Source organism: Vollenhovia emeryi, unplaced genomic scaffold, assembly GCF_000949405.1.
Source record: "Vollenhovia emeryi isolate VEMERY1.0 unplaced genomic scaffold, V.emery_V1.0 DF939157.1, whole genome shotgun sequence".
Taxonomy (NCBI): Eukaryota; Metazoa; Arthropoda; class Insecta; order Hymenoptera; family Formicidae; genus Vollenhovia; species Vollenhovia emeryi.
The window spans coordinates 1,644,211-1,671,483 of record NW_011967209.1 but is presented as its reverse complement, the minus strand read 5'-3'; the positions used below and the strand labels follow the sequence as shown (position 1 = coordinate 1,671,483).

The 27,273-nt window shown below is 39.7% G+C and overlaps 1 protein-coding gene across 5 annotated transcripts in view; it reads right to left on the bottom strand.

The window, feature by feature from the left end:
- Nucleotides 1-24,843, bottom strand: part of LOC105564967 (extracellular sulfatase SULF-1 homolog) — a 73,056-nt gene extending 48,213 nt beyond the window's left edge. For all 5 annotated transcript variants that reach the window (XR_001009164.1, XR_001009165.1, XM_012017764.1 and 2 more), the window contains exon 1: nucleotides 24,063-24,843. The gene's annotated coding sequence lies outside the window, so the exon portion shown is untranslated. The remainder of the gene's footprint in view (nucleotides 1-24,062) is intronic.
- Nucleotides 24,844-27,273: the final 2,430 nt, after the last annotated feature.

Genomic DNA, 27,273 nt, shown 5'->3' with positions numbered 1-27,273 from the left:
CCGCGCGAATTAATTGATCGTGCGGGAGAAAAGTCACTAATTGTTTGTGGGGAAACGACCGCGTTATCTCTCGGCACGTTGTCGCGATCGCGTTTCGAGGGATAATGATACGACGACACGCGGAGCGGCTCGCGCCGCTACCTGCCTGCTCGAGTCTCGCCGCGCGAATGACAAGGTGACCGGGCGGCGAAGGTGCGCACACAATAGCGCGTTCGCCGCCGAGCCGCGGAGAAAAAAACAACAACCCACCCGAGCTCCGTCGTATTTACGCCTGCCGCCGTTACAAACATTTAACGTACGCGAAATAATAAACGCATTATGAAGAAATATTCTCGCGCTTCGAATGAATGAACTAGCATACTACGGGCTTGTTAAAATCCACCGTTTATTCCAAGAATGAGATTTACCTTATTTTAATCGAAAAAGTACTTGTATAAGTTAATTAATTATTATTGCCTATTGCTAAACTTTTGTGTTTGTTTGAGAAACAGAATTCTATTACAACATAAACGAAAGAAAAATTCAATTATCGTAGAAAATGTGCGATTTTATTTTCTTGACTTATTAAAATTTCACTCCGCCTGGGATGATAAAAAAGCGATAAAAATAAATTATAATTTCCATTTTCCGATTATAAAATAAAAAGAAAAACGGAGGAAAAGCTTAATTTTTTAAAATTTAGTCTTAGCATTAAACTGTTTTTCCAGTAAAGTAATTCATTAATTTTTTAAACTGTTGGAAAAGTATTAAATAATTAACACATAATAATAACAATTAAGAATCGATATTAGTTATTATAATAAATGTACGTACATATATATCACAATTGTAAGAATCAATAATAAATAGATAATAGATAAATTTGTCAATTTCAATTTATGATTCGATCTGATGAGATCATGGCATTTTAATACCGATTTCTGCATCAGGACTTTAAAGATTTGTCAGTTCCGATTTATAATCCGATCTAAATTGATTCGATATCAATTTTTGTATCGGGATTTTCAATTGTAATTAATTTCCAAAATATTAAAGTATCATACGCGATAAGACATTCTATATACTGCCAATATTATTCAATATTTTATACCAAAGTCCATTTTAAGCGGTCTTTAATTCATGTGCCATAATTCAGAATAAAATTCAATTAATAATTTTACATGCTGCGTGATATGAAAAGCACGTGAAAAATTAAAATATTGCATAGCACATGTACAATTGCGTATCATCACAATATCCCGCGCAAAAGATAAAGAGAGTCCTAGTCTGAAATTTGATACGAATTACAAATCATGCAAAATAATAAAACGCCGCAATTTAACGTGTCTGATGTATAAATCAGATTCTCACTCTAAGGTGCCTGATCGTATTTTATCGTATTCGGCTCGTTAATTCAGATCTGTTTATTTCACTCGCAGATCAAGTTCGACGTGTTTGCAAAAACGGCGTAAAAATGCAGCTCGTTTCTTTTAGTGAGTTTCGCTTGTCGATATTCATGAGAGACTCCCCGGGCAGAAAAGTCACTTGAACAAGGGTTGACATAGAGGTACGTCGGCGAGACGTTGCCCTCGATACCGGACGGGTTTGCGACTCTAGACCACACGGCGAGACAAATGAATACTGCACGCCGACAGTTCGGGCGATATAATGCAGCGAGCCTTCGGAAATGAATTATTTTGAGAGCCAGCCGCGTAATTGATTTCGACGTGTTCAATTTCGCACGGGACTGTCTCGGTCGCGACGGCCGCAGGTCAGCCGAGCTATCCGACCGCTGGTCTTAATTGACACGCGAAATCAGCACGCATTAAGATAGGACGGTAATATTCTCGCCGTTGCGCGCGAGGCAATCGATTTTTAAATCGCCAACAGTGTGGGCGGTAAGCGGATTTCAGCCCCTTAGCTATTCGTAATGCATTTTATTTACACAGCGGCTGTAATCCACAGTTGACCAGAACTTGTTTTCGACAAGCGTTAGAGTGTTTTTATTTTAGAAGCATTACTTTAGAAGCAACGTTGACCAAATTGCATTTTAGAATTGTAACTTGCATATTTACAATTAGAAATTGTGCTTTACGTGCGTAAAGCACAATTCCAGGAAGTTGTACCGTTGAATCAAATTGGATTGTGGAATTGCACCGCATTGTATTAAAGCAGAAAATTAACATTAAATCCAAATTAATGTTAATAAAATTCAACTTTTTGGATTTAATTAACATTAAATTCAAAAAATTCAATTGTACAAAATCGTTCCGTCGAGGCGCATCCCTGACAAATTAATCTCCGTGTTATCGGTAGGTGTTTTAGAATCTTAATCTCTCATTCAAAACCCCTTTCCTCGGGGTCTAGGTTTGTTATTGTGTTCGCAGTGAATGCCATTAAGGGGCGCGTATTCAATTCGTTTCACCCTCTGCCTCGGTCCTCCTCCCGTCTTTCTAATCAACGACCAGCGTTTCACGCTGCCTCTGCCTTATATGAGACTTCCGCTTTAAGTGCATCGGCGGATGAGCGTCTGATATAGCCACGGCGTATACACCGACCGCGGAGACGCGGCAGGTACTTTCAGATAACAGACAAGTCCGCGGAATGTGGGATCGCGAAAGCGTTTCGAGCCGAGCGCGTTCACGGCTGACCGGTTTAGAGAAGCTCTGCGCCCGTAAGTAGATTACACCATCGGTTTAAGAGGGACTTAAAGGCGATTGGTATATCGGTAACTGTATCGTCCAGCATCCTCCGCAACGGGAGAGTACTTTCGAGGGGAGGCTATTAATGTCGCTGGAACGGGCACGTTACTCGAAAATCAGATTGCGCATTACATCCAATTCAGTTCAATGTGAGTGAGAGAGAAAGAGGGGGGGGGGGGGGGAAGGGGGGAAACACTATTGTAATGACGTTTGCTAATATTTTGCCCCGTAATTAAATGTAAGTTAGGTATACGATATTTGCCGTACGAATAAATAATTAATGTACCAAAAAAACCTGCCAATTATATTAATCCGTTACATTCGAGTTTCAGATCGATATTTATTATGCATCTTATAATTAGGAGTCTCTATTATCTCTATTATCTTTTAATTAGGAGCAATCTCTATTATCTTTTAATTACGAGTAATCGGGAGAAATCGTACGAATGGCAGTTCATACAACTTAATTTTTCCATGGAAAGTCCTGTTTTAAAAGAATAGCTCGTGCGCCACTTCAGTTCGCTTTGATTCTGTCGTTACACACGATCGTCCAATTTGCTATGTTGAAGGTTCGAAGTATTGTTCGCGTTATTGGCGAGTTAAAAGAGGTTTAAACTTAAATAAGGGGACTAACAATATTCGGGTCACGGTTGTTGCCGGACTCGACCGCGCGTTTAATTCTCGTGTGCGAGAAGAGAATAGCGTGACAAAAGTCGAGGGACGGGGAGCATTTAAAACTTTGCTCCGGGCAAAACGTTTGGGTCCGTGCAAATTGTCTACAATGACCTCTTGTCTTGAGAAAATACAGCATGTATCACGGTCCCTTATTTCATATAATCCAGTTATATTACCATAATAAAATGTACAGTTATTCTCAGCGCCAAGAATGTTTTAAAGCTTCGTTATTTTCGAAGAAGACTCCTATTCCTAAAAAAACCTGTACTTTACAAATATTTGATAAAATATATAAACACACTATTAAATATTGCATACTACTATAGTATGAAAGAACAGCTTTTTTTCTTACAATAAATCAGACACTGATGAATGAAACCTTTCTAATTTTTATATAAATGTTCAGATAAATAGAAGCGTTATGAACAAAATATATCAATGATATAATGATATAAAATATACTGATAACGACATTTCTCATCAAATGGAAGAAGGGAAATTATCTATCTGTATTTACTTAAAAGACGGAAGATCCGAATCATTCTTATGTGTTAATTAGAAACGTTTTATTCATTAAACGTAAGTCAATTAGTTAGATGCGAAAGTTCAATAAAAATGTCGCACAAACAAAAAGCTAGAAATGCGCGTGGAATTTTATTATTGTTATTAATCATACACTTGTCGTTAACAACAAGCAAATGTGAGAAGGCGTGATGCAGAGGCGCGTGTATGTAATTACTTTGGCGGGTGTTTGTAGCATGAATGCGCGCGCGTAGTTACACGTAGGGACGGAGGCAGATAATGACGAGCTACCGCATAGTAATTTCACGGCAGAAAGATTTAAGGTTTCTATGCTGTGTGCTCACGATGAGGTACAGAGAAATGACACAGAATATGAAATGTCAGATGGGCGAAAAAGCATTTTGTGTTGCGACACGAGTTAAAACACTCGATATAGAGTTCGATTACTTCGGCCGACACACAACGACGTTCTCGGTCTTTGATATTTCAAGTTAATATGAGGACCGAACTACTTTCAATAGATATATTTAAAGATTATATAAAGCGGCGGCCAGCCGTTCCCTTTTGGCGGAACACACCGATGTGCGAAGCACCTCGTCTAACATTTATATATCTTCGAATTTCTTCCGATGTTTGGGCCTTCGGATAAGACGTCAAACCGACAGAATACTCTGAGAAAGTTTCCAGCTGTTAAGAAAATTCCTACCTTCCGCCCAGACGACGAGTACTATCCAGAATTCCCTTTTTTGCATCCGTCGCCCTTCCTCTCTCCGTCCACACTTCTTTCGCGCCTTTTTCCATTTTTACCTTATCTTCTTCACCGATATGCACTATGCCACGTGAAGTTATTGATGACACTTCACCAAGAAATATATGTAGATATTTACATGAACGTGTGTCACAATGTTCCCTTGGCGAAATAACGAAATATGAAAATCGTGTTCGTCTAACAAAGTAAGAGTCCTTCGCCGTAAGAACTTGTTTCATTGATTTTGTTTCTCGATTGCGTCATACGAATGTGCACGCAGTACTTAATGTGCTTTAAAAACACACAATTCATAATTCCGTGTGAAGCAGCGATTTGTGGATAGCTTGTAAATTATAAAACGCGAAATACCGAGAGAGTGCGCAAGAATTTACAATATTTGCTCACATTTTTGTTAAATATATCTCATGTCTGATGCATTCTATAATTAGATCTTTTTAATTGTTGCAATAAAAATTTAAATATTATATTTCTGTTTCCACGGTAAATCAATAAAAATATCGATGCATTTTGAAGTGCTTGTTTTACGACAAAAAAAACAACGTTTTGCCTATCGTTTGATTATGTTCCACCGCTGATTTACCTTCTCTCTTGTTCTCAATTTTTAACTACATTATTGTACGGTTCGTTTCTGCAACAGAACGCATAATGGTCATCAATGTGCTACCAACAATGGGAATTAATTGTCTCCCTCGACTATCTTTCGGAAATCGTATCTCGGGAATGATATACCGTGCTAACGCTAACATTCTCCGTGAATTATTCTTACGCGCGAGTATTGATAGATCGCACGGTTCGCTGACGCTAGAAATTACACCTTACCGACACAAGAAAATTCGATATGATATAATTGACAGACTATAATTTTAATGGCGCGTCAACGCAACGTAGCGCGTAGCGATGCAAATTGCAGGTTGTGAAATCCACGCTAATGAACCAGATAATTTTCCAACGAACGGTAGGCGACATTTGATAAAACCGTCAGCTACGGAGATCGACTTGGTTACAGATATTTCTAGAGACATAAATATTGTATAAAACATAAATCAAAACTCCGCAATTCACACACAGCTGTCAGCGCCAAGTTTTACCCAAGCTCGCGCATAAGATATGTAAATATCTCTTCGTAATAGATGTTGCACGGTGCACGGTGTATAGCGCGCGAGTTCGGATTAAGCATTCATAGCGATCTTTAATAGTTCGGGCACGAGGTGAGATTTCAATGCCCGCGTGGACCACCGGCGCGAGATTGCGTAACGAGCCGTCCTGCAAATTTCACGCATTTATAAACGACAGAATATGACAGCCTCGACAATATCACGGGCATATTGATGGAATTCGGTTCGAGAGATATTTATTAGATATAAAGTTCCATCAGCGAGCTATTCAAGATATCAGGCTTCCGCGAGTCGAGAAACAATTCGAGTTTCATTGATCTTACGTTATACCTGCGAACTCAATAGGGTTTCCTGCTAACAGATTTATGACGACAGACCCGTCCATCTTCGCGGACATTGAAACGAGGTTATTCGCGTTGTTATTTCGAATTTTCCGTCAGCAATATAAAATCGATAACTCATTGATTAATTAAACGAAAATGACATTAATAATAGAAATAAGATTTTAATTATGTCAAATAATATTTAATAGATTGTAACAGTTCGTAAGCTACTACTAGAAATTGTAGACGGGAATATTGAAGTGCAAGGAAAGCCTCGTAATATAGTTTCAATATACATTCGAGTGATTCATTCCACTCGAGTAAATATCCCTCGTAAATTATTTTGCATACAATTCTTCTTACAAACAACAAATGCCAATACAGATTAACTATAATATATCGCAGTCAATTCTTTGATATCTTACATCAGTGTTTCACATACATATTAGCGTTTCCTAATGCAAGAGATACGAGAAAGATAAACTGCGATATGTATCGCCACATAATTCATTACACTATTGCATTTATTTAATCAATTAATTACCGTCGTATTGCAAACAGTTATGCATTACTTCTAGTATTTATACGAAATCTCTGAAGACGGGATTATTTGATAAAACGTGTTATTCTGTTGCCCGAATTTTAAGAATATAAGCAAGCGATTGGAAAAGAACATATCATCCGTATATTCTTTTGACATGTATTAAAACGATAATCCAAAAAAGATAGAAAATTGGAATTCGATTTTTGGTCAAGTCATTTTCGCCCCACGTTCATCAATTACACAATCTTACATTATAATTTATATTTATTACAATTTAGGGGTAAGCTAATCTCAGAGTGCTATGCCTTCCAAAAATTTAGAGTCAGACAAAAATAGGCAACGCGAAATATATTTATGTTTCCGCTGTCGTTAATTGTTGTTTGTGTTTTTAATACGAGAAATTATTTCTAACTCAATCTAAAATATTAACGTTCATACAATCATCAGGGAATTGCAATTGAACGTAACGAATGTGTTGTTCAGCTGACTAAACGTAACCGAACGAAGTGTTCATCCATATGCACCGCAAAATTGCGTAGATAAGAGAAAAGCCCAAGAAATAAAGAACCCAAGTTCACCATCCTAGTTACGTTCGATGATAATTTATGTTTCTTTTAATTTATTGGTGGGACAAGCTGGTATCACCAGGTTCCACTTTCCAAAAATTTACCCATTTGCTATGAAACAAGTAAGTGACGACGATGATGACTCACACACGTTGTTCTTATTTACATTCTCTTCCTCTATTATAACCAATTGTGTGAATTTTGTATACAAGAAATTGTTCATGTCTGTCTCCATCTAAGGAGCGAAGATGACACAACCAGGGAAACACGACTGTTGAATGCGACGTATGTATTGTTTCGCCAACAGAACTCTACGTATATAAATGTAGCCGAACGGAAAAGTGCCCATCCATTAGGTGCTACGAAAAGTTACGTGATCAAGAAAAAAGAAACCAGGAAAATGGAGAATTCCAATCGCCAATAGTTACTTTCGCTCGATGATAATTTAGGGTTCTTTTAATTTATTGGAAGACGGTGAGTTGGAAATGCAAAGCCTCACATTTCAAAAATTACTACACACATGTACATTTATCGTATATACATACAGTTAAATTCAGTTCACTATGTAACATCTGATAGTAATAACGCGTATATATCACTATCGTAATCAAATCAGGTATACCTGATATATACATATTTGTTCGTACAAATCATCAAATATCTTTGTACGAATTTTTTTGTACAAACTTTGTACGAACAAATTCGTTCAATAATTACCATCTAGCCGAAATTGTCTGTAATCATTTTTAATCCCTGGAAGCACGTGTGCCTTCCAGGAAAGTGAGGGAGGGGGGGTGAGGAAACGTGCGCGGCTAAAACGCTGAATCACGGTTTAGCCGAAAAGTCTGCTGCCGAGTGACGAACTTGCATTGCAAGCTTTACAATGCGTACGGCGCGTCATGTAAGCTGATGTAGACTGATGTAAGCCGGCCGGTGGTGCATGCCACGTCGGTGCGGCAAGGGCATGACGGGTCACGCGAGGGCCTCCAAGACGTCCAAGTAGTCGGCATCAACGTGACGCGAGAATGGCGTGTAATTTTCAAATGAACCATTCAAAACGCATATAGATGAGTCTACCATAAATCACGTCGCGCAGCAGAATGCGTCACATCCGGCACGATCCCTGCACTTTTCATGGAGAGGCAAGAGCGCTCCGATTTCTTTTCTCTTTCTTTTTTTTGGAGGGGGGAGAGCTTTATTTGAGCAATATATCAAGGAGATGAAAGAGAAAGGGCCAACAGTAACTAATCCTTTTGTATTTTATATTAGAAGTCAAATATGCTCGGCTATATAGATGCTGCGAAAAACCCCCAAGTTTCGTACTGTTTCTCTCGACTAGCGCCGATTTTTATATCAATTAGCAGGTTCTCTAATTCACAAACGTACTCAATTTTATTTTTAAATAATATGTGTGCTTAATGTAATATGTAAAGTGATAATATCCACATGAAATACCAGAATCATTCAAGAATACTTCGTTACTCAATACAATAATCTAATCACCCCCTTAAAGATATGAGATTAACACCATCGTTAGCCTAGTTGAACCACGCGATTTCACTTTCGGACAAAAAATACTGGAAACAAAATATCGATCTAGTTAAGAAAATCTTAATTAACAACTCCTTTCCCAATAAAACTATAAATAAACACTTAAACATTAGACTCAACGAACTAAAGAGAAGAGATATTCCGAGTGACTGCGCGACTCCTAGTAGAAAAAGTTTTGACCCTAAAAAAAAGTATCATCCTCTCTTATATTAAAGGATTAACGGGAAAAAATTAGCACGAATTTTCAAGAAATAGGCTTAAACATTATCTATAGCAACCACAGTGCTCACATGTACACGCATTTTATAATTTGACTCTGTCTTATGTGACGATGATGACTCACTTAGGTACGTTTCTTAACTTCCATTCGTTTTACTTATTAACTTACAAAATTTTCTAATTGCGGTTGTTGTTGATTTGTAGTACTCGATAAAAACCCAAGATATTGGGTCGAAACGTCGTATTAAACTAATTAAGTAACAAGCCAGTTGGGTTGACTATATACGTTTCCTGTTTTAATAATCAATAAAATAAATTAAGAGACATTCTGGCGATCGTCACACAAAACGCGTGTGATACAGCGCGAGTGGAATCGCTCGCTTATTAGTTTTCCTCGCGATACTCGCCGTCGCATCGGTACACGAGTCACTGTTTCCAGAGAGTTGTAATATAGCATCCCTCTATCCGGCACACCGTCGTCCCTTCGTTTCCCGTCCCACACCGAATCAATCGTACATCGAGGTCCGCTGCGCATCGTTCGGCACTCGATGAAGCGGCGAGGATACAACGATTGATAAATGGTCAATCGACGTACATCGTAGTCTCCGCTGTCCGCGACCGTCACAAACAGCTGACCAACGTTTTGGTAACATATGGTCGGACAATATTCCCTCGTCCTTACTGCACAGGCTGGACATTAACCCCCTCTGTGATTTCCCTCGGACCAGGATGCGCGACGACTGGTTCGATGAACATTGCTCTCACACAATGGTGAATGTGCCAGGAAGGGTGGCGGCTCGGAGCCGAAGGAGGATATGCACGGAAAGGCAGAGATGCTCCATCGCTCGTTACATCGTATAATCTGATTTCGTGTACACAAGCAGAACACAAATGTCCTCTCTTTCTCTTTATATTAATTAACCTTCTATTATTACCGATCAAGATAAAATCCATATTAATTTTATGTAAAAGAGAAAGCTTTATTTAATACTCGACTATAAACGTCTGTGCAGCTAGCCTCTCTCCCGTCATGCGAGAATGAAAAACGACCGGCTTATTTTATAAGCTATTGATGAACTTTGAAGTTACGTAAATTAAAACTGATCTCATCAGTGTGCAGAGAAATTTAATTCTTTCCTCATTTAAAATGAAACAGACAGGATTTTGTGGTAGACAAACTGCTAACTAAAATAGCTATTTGCGAGCGTTTAAATCGATATAATTTCAATTTCGAGCTTCATTCCTGAGAGAAGTTGAATGAACATTCACCTCTGCCCTTATAGAGAAAATTAAATTCCTGTCCACAGTAACGAGATCAAAATGTTTAATTAACGGAATTTGAAAGTTCATAAATAACTCATACAATTTTGAGATGTATGTTTTTCCACATTCATTCACAGAGTCCAATTACACAAGGATATAATGTGACATCATTGCATCAAGAGGTGTGCAATACACGTATATATTTATATGGCAGGATGAAAAACGTTTCTCGAGTCTCTATCTTGAACGGCCACAGGTCAATTTCTAGCAGATGTATGTTTCAAGATTACTTGAATGTATCATTGTTATCTAAGTATACATCAAACCTGACAGTCCGAGCTGTAACGGTGCACCAGAACGTCGATCTCTCGATACCATTGCTTAATTCATCACAACTAATGTTAGCATTAGATATGAACATTACTTCCGCAATAAGTCGTAGATCGATCTCGACAATATGCGATTACAGATGCAAGATTAAACTTTCAGCACACAATACGGCCGAGGGATGTATCGAGTGAAATGCTACTTTGTCATCGGCGATCTTTAATCAGTTTTTCGTAAATGCGATACTTCCGTGATTCCCGAAATAAATTTACAAGCGAGCTTAAACTCGATATTGTAGAGTATTTCCAGATTCAGAACTTAAGCCGGGTTATTTATAAATCCTTCGTATGAAACCGTTTCGTGCCGTTATAATGCTTGAAAGGCTATTTTCGGTATAAAGCGTGAGTGCGCTCGTAAAAAGGCGGTATTTTACGGCAAGGATATCCTGACCCTGCAGTTTCTGGAGCGAGACGTGGCATAAAGTGCGAGCCGACAAAAAATTGCGTTTACCGATAATTGAATGTTTATACTTCGTACACAGATACAGCGCGCCTGTTGGATACATAGGTGCGTATGATGTGCATACATGTTAGAAAATACCGGAACGGTAATAGCAAAACGCCGGTCGTTTTAGCAACAACTTCTTCATCCGTCATTAAGTTTTATACGTACGTTCGTCAAGTCACGACGGTCAAAATTGATTAGTGACAATTCTTAATAACAACGAAACGAAAAGTCCGCTAACTTCCGGTGCGCGGACCGTCCTTTCCAAACAATATTTTATATTTTGTCAAGTTGCATAGATAGAACATTCTTGTTAAGATAAAAACGCTTTTTTTTTAATAAAAGATGTCCAAATAATAAAATTATATAATTCTGGATTGGATGATGCTTATACTTGGCGTCTTTTTTTCAACCTTTTTTATTAAAAAAAGGTAATTTTTTAAGGTGTGCAGCTAATGAGAGTCAGGTAAATTGTATTAAATTATAAAATTCGTTCTAAATTATTAATGAAATGATTAATAAAAATGTGGCTCGTAACTTCGAGCTACAAAAATCGAACTGTACAAGCATCAAATTCACATAATTAATGATCTTTTCTGTATTAACGCTGGTGTGCTGAACCAGTACATGAAAACGACGGATAGAAACTCGATAAACGCGCGTGATTTCTGCACGGGCACTCACGTTAAGTAACATCGGTGCTAAAGGTATAATGATCACGTCGTTGAAACGGTGTTAAATCTATTTCAGCGGCGGGATCATTAGATCTTAACTTGAAGCTGCACGGTCACCATGGTCAATGCATGAGAAGAAAATTGGACGATTGCCCAAAGACAGTGTTCCGAACGGCACTGTCAACATTTATAACGTCAAGTTAAACGTCTGGTACTCCAGTGCATTTCTCCAATAAAATATAGCTTCTATTAGTTACGCGTATATGTTTATATTCCTCACGAAACAGAATTTCATTTCAGTGAGTGTGTCCCTTGAACGTATTTCGCGAGGAAAATGCGGCAGACGCGATCGAGATTCGCGACACAGGATTTATACGCAGGTGTAGCAACTATAATATCTTGATCCGATCAGTTCACGAGCGCGATTTACTACGTATTACCGTGTAATAAAAGCGGTATTACCAGCGGTATCCGTTTTCGTTCTGAATGATTTCGTTTCACTTAACATTTATCAAATTCCGTATAAATCACGACGACGTGTCTAACGTTCCGTATTAAAACGGTCAGATGCAAGCTTCAGAAAGATCCAGGCGACAGTTAGATAAAGTGATTTTACGAAAGCTTATCGTAGGAAGCAATCTGACTGTCCACGTGCGCAAATGTGCAGAAGTATGCAAAATAAAGCAAGAGAAAGAAGAAAGGCGCAATCACTGTGCATGCGTTTTATCGGCAGCATTGACTAGACAGTCATTTAAATTCTGTTTCTCCGATTTACTTTTTCTTGATCCCGTAACTTCGTGTGGCACCTACAGATGAATACTTTTCCGTTCGGCTATATTCATATGCTTACAGTTCCATCGGCCAAACAATACATTCGTCGCGTTCAATAGTTTCTCTGATTGTATCATTTTTACTCCCTAGATGGAGTCAGGCATAAACAGTTTCTCGTGTACAAAAATACACAGTGGTTATAAAAGAGACAGACGTTCGATATAACGCTTATATATATAAAAGGAATTATTAGGAATAAATTTTTGGAAGGTAGGACTTGGCAACACCAGCAGCTTGGCACCTAAGGATGGGCACTTTTTCGTTCCGCTACATTTATATGTTTACAGTGCTGTCCGAGGTGCTGTCGGTCAAACAACACATTCGTCGTATTCAACAGTCGTGTTTCCCTGATCGTCGTGTTTCACTCCCTAGATGGAGTTAGGCACAAATCATTTCTCGTATATGAAAATGCACACAATTGGTTATAACAGACAGAATGTCTATTAATAATTATGTGAGATTTGATACATTATCAGAGTTTTTGGAAGGTAGAACAGTCTTAGCAATCCAAGCTTATTCCACCAATAAACTAGAATAAATATAAGCTATCTTCGAGCGGAAGTAACAGTGAACTCGGATTTTCCGCTCCTCTCGTCGTTGAGCTCTAATGCGTTAATAAATAGTTTGCGCATTGATTACATAGATAACTACTGGAAACACATTTCTTCAATAAGTACGGAAGCGAACTCGATGTATGTCGCGAATGTCTTAAAAAACAGCAGGCTCGACAGTAGTTCGATTACTTGCAATATCGGTATACGTTTAGTAAAAAATAATTCAATTCGTTTTTTACGCGACGGCGTGATTCCTATGGATTTGTGCACTGAGAAAAACTTCCATCGGATAAACCAATTGGTTCCGATGGTTAATTTTTCCGATTAAATTACATCCAATAATATTTATCCGATAAGATACAGTTACCGATGAAATTTGATTGAAAATCCGATCATATTTTTCATCGGATATATCCGTTTGTTATTATGTAGTAGGATTTATCCGATTGTATTTAATCGGACATTTTTCCCAATGTGTGAATTAGACTCCAGATTAATTAATTTTGTTATCTCTCCAGGAATATTTCGATCCGCTTTTGTAATTGTGCGCCTAGTTCTTTCTCCTTCACCCGCGTTTTAAAGTCTCGGGTGATATATGATTGCAGGTAGCAATGCACGAGCGAATCGTAGCATTTGTGCATACAACAATTAGGTATGCAGAAAAGCTACTTTAGGCCGCGCGTGCCCGGCACGACAAGTAGCGATATCCTTTCCTTCTCCCGGACTTTCAGCAATAAATCTGTATTAACAAGGCACGCTGCGATAACGCGCCATTATGTACGTTAACTGTACGCATACATCATACACTGCGGCGGAGCACGAATCAAAATATCGAGGAAGCTTTCATCACGTTAATCATTTAACTATATATTAATAATGTAATCTACATGGAAATACAAAATTAACGAACGTAATGCGAATCCGGTTAAAGAGAAAAAGGGGAAGAGAGAGAGAGAGAGAGGAAGAGAGAGAAACGTCGCTAAAATTAACTGGTACGAATTGGTAATGAAGCTGATGAATCCAAGAACAATCCATGATATCATCGTACTCACATTTGGCCTCCCGCGCGTAGAATTTCATTTGCATCTCATCTAACGATTTACGCGTCGATCTGAAAACGGCGCTCTTTACAAATATCGCGAGTAAACAAGACGTCAGTCGAGCAAGGCATAAAAAAATGTGATCTCGAAACGATGAAACGACGTCACAGCGAGTTCGTCGTTTAATTCATCAGCAGAGAGAAGTGTCATTAAATATAGACAGCATTGCGTCGTAACGAGAGTAAAGTGTTCTCGGCCTTAGAATACCATAGAGACTTGAATGTCGCGAATATTCTGAGTCATGCGTGATACATCTAACGTTTCTATGCCTAATGTACCGCCTGATCCTTGCTCCAAGAAGAAATATATGACTATGGAGTCCTAAATAGATATACTTTTACTCGGTACGTCGATATAAATCTGTCTCTCGTGCACACAAGTGTGTTATATTCGCATATTTTCATACGACGGGCATATTCCGCGTGTTAACTCGTGCGCTACAAACGCCGTGTTATTGCGCGTATCGGGGACAAAAAGATTCTCTATTTAACCACATTATTAACATAATGTAATAAGGTAATTTCTATGGGAATTGCCGAACGTAACTTAAATCCGGTTTTTCTTCATAGGAAAGAGAAGAAGAAATTATTTACATTACGGGATCGCGTTGACGATTATGTTACTCGTACTCGTTTTATTTATAAGATGCACGTTTATTTGCAGCAAAAAGTTCAAGAAGCCTTAGACACAGGGGATACTTCGCATATCGTGTAGATAAACGGCTGTGATTGTGCGCTCGATATGTGCAAAGACGTCATTAATTGCTAATTTTGCGTCGTGCGACGTTTGCAGCATTTGCGTGAAAAAAAGGTGCGCTAGGGAAAAACAAATGTTTCGTTCGACTGATTGAAATGCAAACTCGCAAATAGACAAGCGGCAAAAGTGTCGTTACAAAAGTTTTGCATAACTGGGTCGTTATATGCAGAACAGCAGCGTGAAAAGTAAAGAGCCCAAATTCGATTTCCGGTTCAATCACCTTCGCCTGACGTTCGTCACGCTGCAGTTATACAATTTATGGTTGTTTCAATTTGGGAGAAGCTGGGCAAAGTTCGGCGCTTCCAAAACTGTGAACAGGATAATAAGTAGACGCGGTGTCGAAAGTAATGATCAAATCGAATTAGTTATCGAGTTTCGATCGCCGCACGGTGACGTCGCACATATTAGAGTTGCACAAAGAAATATGCGTATCATTGCTACGAAAGAATTGCGATAGTCATTCGTTATAAAATTTGATAATTGGTTTCTTCGTACTTTTAGGAAAAGTGGGGACTCCACTTTGTATCCCTATTTGCATTCCAATCATTCAAAAATGCGATTGAGTCTTTATCTGACCGAATACTTTCACGAAAAAGTTATTTCGACTAGTACACGGTCGGGTAAATCTCTTGGAAAACTCTCCGGGTCATCTTTCCTTCGAAACTAATACGTGACAAGTTTGCCGAGTAAAGGTGGAATAACTTTTACCTTCTAGAAGTTCGTACTTGCCAAAGATTTTATTCTTAGCGATATTTTTATAATCGCGTTACTCTATTTTTCCGAACTTTGAACTTGTATTCCTGTTACGTCTACTACAAAATAAATACCCGTCCCACATTAATTAGAGTTAGGTTTACTCTGTTTCTGAAACTTAATAAATGACAACAAATATTTATCAGCATTATTTAATATTGCAATTTAGAAAAATAAAATATTTTAATTGAAATTTAAAAATCAAATGTAGATTTACGTAAATTTTTTAATTTGATGTTTCATTAAATTTTAATTGTTTACAATTGCCATTGATTGCTAATTTGCCATCATTTTCAATTTCGTTACGAACATAAATATGTAACAAAGACAACTGTACATGAAAGCGACGGGAAACTATATGAAATCCATCAAGATATTTTTGTCTTATCCGATAATAAACAATTTCATCATAATTCTACCGGAGATAGATAATATTTGTAATGAAATTTATAACAAAGCGTGAAATAGGTAAATGTCAAATATTCAAAGTGGATTTTTATATAGCCATTATTATTATTTAAATTGTTCTGGAGATGTGCCCGATAAATCAATGGACAAATTAAATTATGGACATCAAAACTAAAATAGTATCTAATGGAAAACGTTCAAGGACGCGTTTAAGATGCCAACAACTAAACGACTCGTCCTATATTTGCACACAATCGAGACACGCGGCATCGAAGTCGTGCCAAATATTAATGTTGAATCAAGCGCGATACCTTAGACCGCAAAATGTCGCGCGTGTGACCCCGATTTTACGAATTTATTCTACATTCGGATTACCCTACCCCCTCCTCTCGCGATTAATATCGAGTCGATGTAGCACCAATGAGTTCCAGTCCAGCTGGAGATTAATATCAGAGATATTCAATGGAAAATGGAATGTAAATTCACTGCCCGGTGCGGCGTATGATAAATCTGTAGCCTTTCATATCACACCAATTTCGGAAGCAGTGAGATTCGCGCTTTGACCGCGAACCTCCATTCTCGCCTAAATCGAGACAAATGCATCGCGCGCTTTTCCACATGTTACTATCAGATTTGGAAATTGATAAATGGATACACAAGAAATCGTTTACTTATAACCCGAGAAAGCTCGAGATGCAGGGCGAACAATAGCACGTCGGTAATATCGATAACATATTGTAGAACGTATTAAAGAATACAAGATATAAAGTAAGAAAACATTGCACATTGTTGTACAGAGGAACATTTTTATTTCCTGTTCTACTTAGCTCTTCCTTCCATTAAGAAAGATAAAGTAGTCTAAAACAGTTTTTATTGTCTTATTTACGTCCGTAATGTACTGGAGAGTTTCGTTTAATTAAGACTAATGCGCGATGATACTTTTGGAGTAATATCTCATTATACGTTTCCTTTCACAATAAAAGGTATATTTTTATGTAAAAATTGTTTTACTTATATTAACTTTCGCATACAGAATATCATTAATTTTACTATCTCTTGCACAATGGAAAGAAATTTGCACAATGAAAATAGATTCGCGAGCGCCAAACAAAAATCTTTAAGGCATATTCTTCCGAAATGAAGGACCAACCTGCGATACTTGTGAGACTGAAACTATACGTTGAACCCAAATCGATAGATTGCCAGCAAACATACCGTAGTTCTTTTTCCGTTTCTCTCTCTCTCTCTCTCTCTCTCTCTCTCTCTCTCTCTCTCTCGCGTGCTCATTAATACGAGTTCTAGTGCGTTGCGACCGTAACAATGGCCCGAAAACCATCGCGGTTTCCTCAAAATAGTTGGCCGGAAAACCGCGCACAGACAGCGGCTGGCTGCGTTTATTCGCCCGATACATCCGCGGATCCTCGAGACAGGTCCCGCGATGAATAGCGGATGGGAAAAGCGCTCGCGCGGTGATTTATACAGTCCTTTGTGCTCGCGTGCCTTCCGTCACGGATCTATTTTTGGTCCTTTCAAATGATACGCGAAATAATTTTCCACCCCGGCTTCCTCGCGTCGCGGCCGGAAATAGAAGAGCGAAGGGTTATTTCTCGGACACGCGCGCGAGCGAGCGAAACAAGCCGCGAGAGATTCGCGAGCTCGTTCCCGTTGTCGAAAGAAGCTCTCGCCGAGTCCGAATCCGAGACATGTGGAAAAGCGCATCTCCCCCATCGATATCAGCTCAGCGGCGAAGCTTTTACGTTTCCGTTTCGGAGAGAGACGTAATATTTCAATTTCAATTCGCGTCCGTTCGGCGAAAAAAAATCGGGGTCGTGTCTTTTCCAACTCTGGGGAAAAAAAGAGACAGTTAGCAACCCATTTCGGGGCCCACAATTAGTAATCGAATTATTTGGATTGTTCGTAATTCTACTCTGGAAAAATTTTTGACCGTTCTTTTTTTTATAGTTAAGCAACTTTACATTTCGGTTAGTGCCTTTTAAGTGAAAATTATCTTTGCGTTACTGAATACCGACAGAACTAATTGAGAGAATTGATTAGTATTACTTAAAAATCTCGGATATAGATAGAATAACTAATTGTGATTTTTAGTTACGCGGAGTACAATTCGTAAAAGATTAGAGTGTTACGAACAATCCAAATAATTCGTTTACTAACTGTGGGCCCGGAAATGGGTTGCTAACTTTTTTTTCCCCCCCAGAGAAGCCAAAATCTCTTAGGAGGAAAGTATTACGGGCTACGTAATTGCGCGAATTGTTCACACACCGAGAGAATGCATCAGCGAGAATGTATCAGTCGCGTGAGATCTCCGCGAATCACATTCCATAAAGTGTTCAGGTCTTGCGATTACTAATTTCACTCTTTCCACTCACGCGTGAAATAGAAGTCATTGTAAGCTGTGAGAAATCTATGCTAACGCGAACAGTGAATTCCGTGTTGGTTTATATGGGTGTCCGGGAAAAAAGTAAAAAAAAAAGAAGAGAGAACCGTTTGTGATAAATAACCTTGTTGTATGAATGCACAATGAGTCGTTAATCATGCCATCGAAGTCTTAGGTGCGAAACGCGGGTGTCGGCGATACATAGATCGGTACACATTCGCACAAATAATCGTTGTAACTTTTTATTCGTTCTCCGTTTCTCTCGGTCGAATAATTTATCGATTCCACGCGCGAATTGTGTCTTATTAGCGTCCACTTCGCGACGTTCGATACCGCGCGAGCAATTATTAATGCCGAAGCACCCCGCGAACATTGCCGCGAAATTGTAAAAGGGCAGCACAGATTTAGACGCGCCCTCCGGATTTCACGGGTTATATTTAATCTTTAAAACACGACGCCACTCTGGATAACGCGAAACGTATTTCGATTCATTACACATCAATTATACAATAATTACGCGGCTAAAGTGACGGAGAGATCGTCAATAAGCAATTAAGTTCGCGAATATATCACGCGCGCGCGAATATCTACCCGAGTCGAAATTTTGGTACTATTTTGACACTTTCAAGGATAATTTAAACCTACTTAGCTGATCCACACACCTACATAGACCAGTAATAGCCTACTTTGATGACATTATATTTTTTACTCCTTCCTTGAATCTTTAATTCTGAAAATTTACTTTAGTTCCTACTTAAGAGGACCCGCTTTAATGCTAAATTGGCAAAAGTAGAAATTTCCAACACTATCAGTTTTAAAGTAGGAGTAAATTTTGTACTTGCAGTTCGACCTCTTTTACTATATCTTAGGTCCTACTATATGTATAATAGAATTGAAGGTTCAACATAGGGCCAAAATTTCGACTCGGGTAGCGGCTTAAAAAATGTAGACTTATATTTGGCATTTTTTTACCGATACCGGAAAGCTTTGCATTCTTACTTCGTTCATCCACGCGTTTCATTACCGAGCAATCATCGGGTGCTTCAAACCATGTACGTACTTTCAATTACGCTATTGTACGCAAAAATCGTATTACTACAATTACACCATTGTGCGTTCGCTCCCGACGAGTTTCACGCATGCAGGCCGCGCTTACACAAACTTCGAGAGGCAACAACGGGACTGTTTAAACATCTCCGACCAAAAGATAAAAAGATAGCCGTAGAACTTTTTCGCGGCAAGTTCAACGTAGTCTTAAATTCCTGGGGAATCACGATACGATCACGATATGACAAAAGGAACAAATCGACTCGATTGAACACGTATCGATTGGAGGGGCGAAAGCGTTTCGTCTCAAAGCGGCGTAAATCTTTTCGCTCGCTCGTGCGACTCCGTGAGACAATTTGACTGGTGTCGCCTTTTCTTATTTCATTTCATTTATTTAAGTTTGCCGAAACTTGAAATCGTTGTCCCCACGGCACCATGGCATCGCCAAATAAAAAAGTCTACGCACGTTTATACGGTATTTATAGATATTCTATGGTGAAAACCGAAATTAAAGTGATCGAGGTCTTCCGTTCGGCGTCCAAGAAAATAAAAGAAAAATGGGAATGCTGGAGTGATTCTGCATCTTTTGTACTTTTCGCCTCTAGAACTGTCAATTCATGTAATATATAATATAAATTATGTGGCTTTTGTGTACAGACCGACAGTGTTCGGACTAAGGTCCGGTTTTCAGCCACGTTGTCTAACTTTAAATTTAGCTTAATTTGTTCTTTGTCCCTTTTCAACTGTTACTTTAGAAAGAGACAAGTACACTGAAAAAAATTTCTGGTTGAATATGGACGAATCAGATAATTCCTTTAGGATTTACCAGAATTTCTGTAGGATTACAGGAATTCTGGTAAATCCTAAAGGAATTCTGGTAAATCCTAAAGGAATTATCTGATTCGTCCATATTCAACCAGAAATTTTTTTCAGTGTATGAATTAAACTAAGATTGAAGTTAGGCGACGTTTGGTGAAACCGGGCCTAAATCAGAGAACAGCGTGGTATCATTGAAATTAAGTTTAGAAGCCCAACAAAAGCTTCTAAACTTCATTTCAACGATACTATGCTGTTCCCTAACTTATTGCTAGTCCGAATAGCGGAACACTGTCTGTCTGCACACAAAAGCCACATAATGTATATATTACACAAATGTTTTCACGAATTGACAGTTTTAGGAGCAAAAGGTACAAAAAGTGCAGAATTATTCCAGCAACCCCTTAAGATTTCCGCGATTGCGTTGCAACTTCGCACGTGGCTAGTCCAAGTTCCCCTTCGGTGAAAAGACGCTTTTGAAAAGTGTCCGAAGGTTTCCGGGGAACATGACCCTCGTACGGCGCTCCTCGGCGGTAACGTCTATTTGTGCCTATTGACATGTGTCGGCGCCGCTTTTTTGTGACCGCTACGATGGTATTTACAAACGAATACTACGAATCCGCCCCGGGCGATTCATTCCAGGACGAGAGTAAAGGGAGACAATTGTGCGCGTGAAAGAATTTAGGTAGGATCCAAGTCTCGACAGTTCCTGCGATTCGACCGCACAAGTTAGTGGAGCAGAAGAAACATCCGCCCTAGCTGTGAAATATCAAAGGGGGGAAAAAAAAGATTAGCCGAAGTCACGTTAATGAGCAGCTGTTTAACACCGGAACAACTCGAGTCCGACGGATTTTACATTTCTTGTTTTAAATTGTAGAAATGATTAAGGTGCTTTCGTCGGGGAATTCGTGTTAACTTTTGCCGACACAAAAAGAATGATTACTTCTGTCGATCTATTTTTCCTCGATTATTTTAATTTTGTATATGCCATAGGCGTGCGCAGGCTTTTTTATTTGCTGGTGCCATAGGAATAGCGGTCTTTCGACAAAAAATGAATGAAATTTAATTTTAATAAATTTAAATTTTTAACGAAAAACTTTAAATAAAAGAAGTAAAATAAGAAGAGACGACGCCAATCAAATTGTCTCATTGCTGCTCACAAACAGCCCGTGACTTCGCTGGGTGTACGAAAATTTTCCGTTTGTGGAAAGAATGGAAAAATGTGGTATTTGGTGGTGCAACGGCATCCCCGGTGGGGCACGCTTGATACATATCGAAATAATGCTGGTCTAGTGCTAACAATGCTATTAACCTCTCCCTTCATATCGTGTGGCGCGATCGTGGCAACGCGAGCCCACGAGTCGCCTTATGTTAAGATCAGTGTTCACGATGCTAGAACTTGGTCCAAGTTCTGGGGCTCGATCATGAATCTTTCTTTATTTATTATTTATATTAACGAATATTGAATTCTTCACTGAAATTTTTCACTTTTTACGAGTTCACGCTAAAGGAAAAGATTCACGATCGAGCCTCTAGTTTCGAGAAATGTGTAGCTAGTTCTATAAAAGCTGCAAGTTGATTGGCTTCACATTTCTCGGAACTGGAACTTGGACCAAATTCCAGCATCGCGGACGCAGGCCTTTAGAAACGGTTGATAGTTGCAGGGGTAACGCATCGAAATAAAGGAAATTCTAACAAGTGACCGATACACAGTTGAAAAATTTGTGTTAAATTTAACAGATATCACATGTCCCAAACGGTTCACACTAATTTTTGTGTTAATTTAACGTACTATGGATATGTTAAGTAATCACACTAATAATCCGTTAATATTTTAACACAAAATAAATACAAATCTCAAAATAATTTGAAATAAATTTTGTGTAAAATTAACATATTTTTAATGACAAAATGAATTTAAAAAATGTAATTTTTACACTTTACAATATTTTATTCTGTAAATTTTAACAGATAAATTTCGTTACTAATAATATCGAACATATGTATTGTATCAGTTTAAAAATAAGTACACATTGTGTTGTTTCAACAGTTTTTTTCAGTTATTTTAATAATTTTACATTTGAGGTCAATTAACACAAGAGCAATATGTTAAATTAACACATAAACGTGTTAAACATTTAACACAAAAATTTTAACCGCCATTTTTTTAACAAGAAAGCACAAATTTTCCAACTGTGCAACAATAACACGATGTCATTAAAAATATGTTAATTTTACACAAAATTTATTTCAAATTATTTTGAGATTTGCATTTATTTTGTGTTAAAATATTAACAGAGTATTAGTGTCATCATTTAACATATTCGTATTATGTTAAATTAACACACAAATTTGTGTGAACCGTTTGGGACATGTGATATCTGTTAAGTTTAATACAAATTTTTCAACTGTGCGCTCATAAAAAAAATGTCCGGATCCAACGTTATTACACCTCAATGTATCATAAAATATGATCGACATAGCGTCAATTTATCATATTATAGAGAAAGAAATATTTTAATTTTAAATGAAAAATTCTAAAATCTAGAATAAAATGGTAGCCTTTTGTCGAATATCGTGGTGCCAACTTGTAAACGCATTACATTTATATGTTAAGTTACTCTTATCTCAATGTAGTAAGTCAATCTTATTTTATTCGATACAGGAGAATATAAAGAATTGCTGATTTTATTTTGATATTGTCTTATTTTTATACTAAATGAGGTTGTGAGATAAATGCGTCAAGAATATTGTTTCTCGGTAACAGAAATCCTTTCCGAGGGTGCGTTCTTCTGTTGTTTGAATTTTTGCGAAAATTGTTATCGGAAGGTTACGCGTGGAAAAGATGTATACGCTAGATCGTGGATGCCTCAACTTATGAATTTGCATACGTCGAAGCATATTTAGGGCATATTTGAATATTCACGTATCATAGCTGTGATATCTGTTAAATTTAACACAAATTTTTCAACTGCGTGTAATTATTAAACGAGAAGATTGGAACAAGTTCACGGTGATACACAAGTTTATACGTAAAATTGACAAAATAGTGTAATAAATAAGAGATATCACAGAACACTAGAACACTTCGATAACTCCGAATAGCGGAATTCGGTTACTTGCACTAGTGAGCACTGAGTGCACACTAAGGCTTGTTTGTAGTCAGCTCTTATATTTAACACTGCCTTAAATACATGTTCAAAGAGTATTTAGTCAAAAAATGATGCGCGTAAACGTTGTACAGACCATATTTCTGGATAAGAAATGTTGCAAGGGGCATTTAAGACGATCTTTACACAAAAGAATTGACTGGAAACAGGGTGCACTCAGTGCGCACTAGTGCAACCAACCGAATTCGCTGCAAGTCTACGGCGCTCGTGATTGAATAACAAAGAAAAGTCAACTCGGATTTGGCTGGCGGTGGAGATGCTCGCGAAATTGCGGCGGATTTAAAACGCCGCGTCTACCCGAGTGACGTATATCAATGTCCGAACGCCGGCGGTCCTTGCAACGTTACCCTCGTCAATGATAAACACACAGAGAATTTCGTGTAACAATCGCTGCGCGCCGGGAACCGGGCTGGGCTCGGTTGAACCGCGAGGCGAAAACGTGAGTAACAAAAAGAAAAGGAAACGAAAGAAAGAAAAAAGGAAAAAGAGGAAGACTTACTTATACGCAGAGAAGATCCAGCCAGCGATCTCGGACTTTCATCGGCAACGCTGCTGTCCCCCCGACGGCGAGCTCGTACTCGGCGCCGGGCTCTCCTCTCGCCCTCGACACGCGGAACTCGATCCGGCGGCCGCGCCGGAAATTCAGACGCGCCGATCGGCCAAGAGAAGGAACCGGGATGAGGCGCGCGGATGCACGTGGCGGCCACGAATCGACTCGGCAGCGGACGATACAACCTCACCGCGCGACGGTCGCAACCAGACTGAAGTTCGCCGCTGGTCCGCCCGTCCGCCGCCGCCGCTGCTCCGTTCAGCCTGGAAACAGCTGCTCCTCCTCTCCTACTCCTCACCTTCGCGCCGGAAAAGTGCGCGCCGATCTCGGCCGCCCCGCCGGGGTCCTTACGGCGTCCGTCGCGCAAAGTGCATCTTCCCGCGAGAACTGACGCCTCCCCTTCTTCACCCGCGAAAGCGGCCGTCCCGGCGGGTGGCCCGGGAACGTCTCTCTTGATTTATCGGGAGGGAAATCGGCCGCGCGAACCGACTCGGGGATTTCGCGATAAACGGAAACTTTTCCTCACCCGATCGCTTTTCAGGGTGTCTGCCGCGCGGACCCGGAGACGCGGATAGATCGCCCCGGGTATCCGGGATACCCGGGATCGAGAACGACTTACGTGTACGTCGATCCTGTTCTCTCCGCGCGTCGTTCGAGACTGGTATTGCATTTGTCGCGCGACGCATGTTTCAAGCGCGCTGATTGGCCGCGGAGCAGAAAGTTTCTAGAGACTCGCGAACTTTTCTATCCCGCAGCCAATCAAGACGCAGGATAGAAATAATCCTCGGGTATCTAGAAACTTTTTGTCCTGCAGCCAATCAACGTGCTTAAAACAATTATCGTACAAATGTAACTCTGAGAACGATATCCCAGTGAGAAATGATTTGTCGATCGACGTCGAAATGATGTCGAATCTACGTCAATTCGACGGTGTCGATGTCGATTCGACGTCGTTTCGACGAATCATTTCTCACTGGGTATTCACAGTCTGATCTGCCAAGATCGTCTTGAGACTATCTTTGGATTCACCTCGGCCAATAAAATGTTATATACAGCATATTAAACTTAGGACGGGTGGTAAATATAACACCTGACTATGAATACCGAGAGTGATTGACGCGTGATCGTCGCCTGAAGATAGTCGCGGCGAGATTCGCTCGCGTGACTCTCGAAACTCTCGGCACTCTCGATATTCAATGGCTGCCGTTCAGCGGAAAAGGCTACATTGCAACAGTTATAAAATTCGTAGATTCGATTGGAGTACGCTCTTAGCTTCTGCCACAATTAAAGGCATACGCCAATCAGATTCAAGATTTTACGACAGCTGGAAAGCAACCTTTTCCGCCGAACGCCGGCCAATGAGAGAACGCGGTATCTGAAAACTTCTGGGAAACCAGTTTCCCTTTTTATAGCGAATTCGATTGCCTGCACTAGTGCGCACTGACGTTGAGTGCGCGCTAACGCTTGTTTACAGTCGATTCTGATATGTAAAGATTGTCTTGAATACCTCTTGAAAGACTTTCCAGCCTTTTTAATTAAATCCGTGCGTTATGTTTTTCATATTTGAACATGCACCCTCAGAGACTTCTGTTACCGAGACAAAAATATTCTCGACGTATTACATTTCTCACAACCTCATTTAGTATAAAATTAAGACAATATCAGAAGAAGATCGATAATTCTTATTCTTCTCTATCGAATTAAAAAAGATTAACTTACTATAATGAGACAAGAGTAACTTTATACATTCTTGCGTTTAGAATAAATTTTCCCTCCATCAACAACAAGTTGGTACCGCGATATTCGACAAAAGACTATCATTTTATTCTAGATTTTAGAATTTTTCATTTAAGATTAAAATATCCCTTTCTCTATAATAAATACGATTGGCGCTGCATCGGTCCTGTTTTGTCATACATTGAAGTGTAATAGCATTGGATCCAGTAATTTTTCTGTGGGTGTGTATTTAAGACGACCTTCAATATAAAAATTAATTGTGAGCAAGCCTTAGTATGCACTCAGTGCGCACTAGTGGAAGCAACTGAATTTGCTATTAGACATCGAATGCGTCGGAGTTGCTCGTTAAAAAAACGAGCGTCTCGACTGTTTTCACGCCAATCGTGCGTAATATCTACATAAATCAGGCAAGATGTAGATAATTTCAAAGAGATTGTACGCAGGTGGCATGTGTACGTAAATGTGACGTCAAGTGTTGGATTGATTTGAACTTTGAAATAAAAATTACGCAAAAAGAATACGAGAATCATCGTGGAGATGAAACAAGATGGAGAATCGCGACGTTCGCTGTCCACCGACAACTTGCGCGTTCGATAATTCAAACGATTCAGTTCTTCAATTGGATTCCTTCGTTCTATTCTTAGAGCTCGCTCTCGTCGTAACAGCGTTAGAACTGATACGATTCGCGGCTTTATTATTCCGCACCGATCCGGGAATCGCGCGGTGTCGAACGGCGTCGCTCGCTTCGAAGAGAATCGGCGGCGACGCGGATGCGACCGGATATTCTTATAGATCGCGAGTACGCGATCGGCGACGAGGGGAGCGAATCGCGTTCACCGAGGGAATGCGAATGCAAGGATCCCGCGAGGATCCCCAATGCGAATGTTTCCGGGAACGCGCTAATAATCGTAAAGCGCGACGGCGCGCGGAATATCCCCCGTAAATTTCCGCCTTACGCAAAATAATAATGGCGAGCGTGTCAAAGTCACGAGCGCGGCCGTAAAGCTTTTAGCGGGAATTAGTATCGAAAACGGCGCGCATATACAGCGGCACGAGGCGGTAAAATATCCCCTTCCCGTGTATATTCCGACGCGCCGGGTGTTTCGATCGCGCGGCGAAGGGCACGCGGGCGAGGGCGAGGAGAGCTTTTATTGCCCCCGGCTTTTATTAACTGACGGCGCTACGTGTCTTGGCTATTACTTACGCCCGTCGCGCCGTAACCCACCTGCTCCGTGACGCGCCGCGTTTCGAGGCCCCCGAGATATCGCTGGGTCACGGACGCGCTTTAACCCTTTCCCCCCCCCCCCCCTTAACCCTTCGCCTTGTTAAACGGGACCTTTATCGCGCGCGTTCACGGAACTGGCCCGAGAGGCTCCCCGCGCGTAAACCGTGGCGTGACGCGACCGCCGGTGAGTCGGTCAGA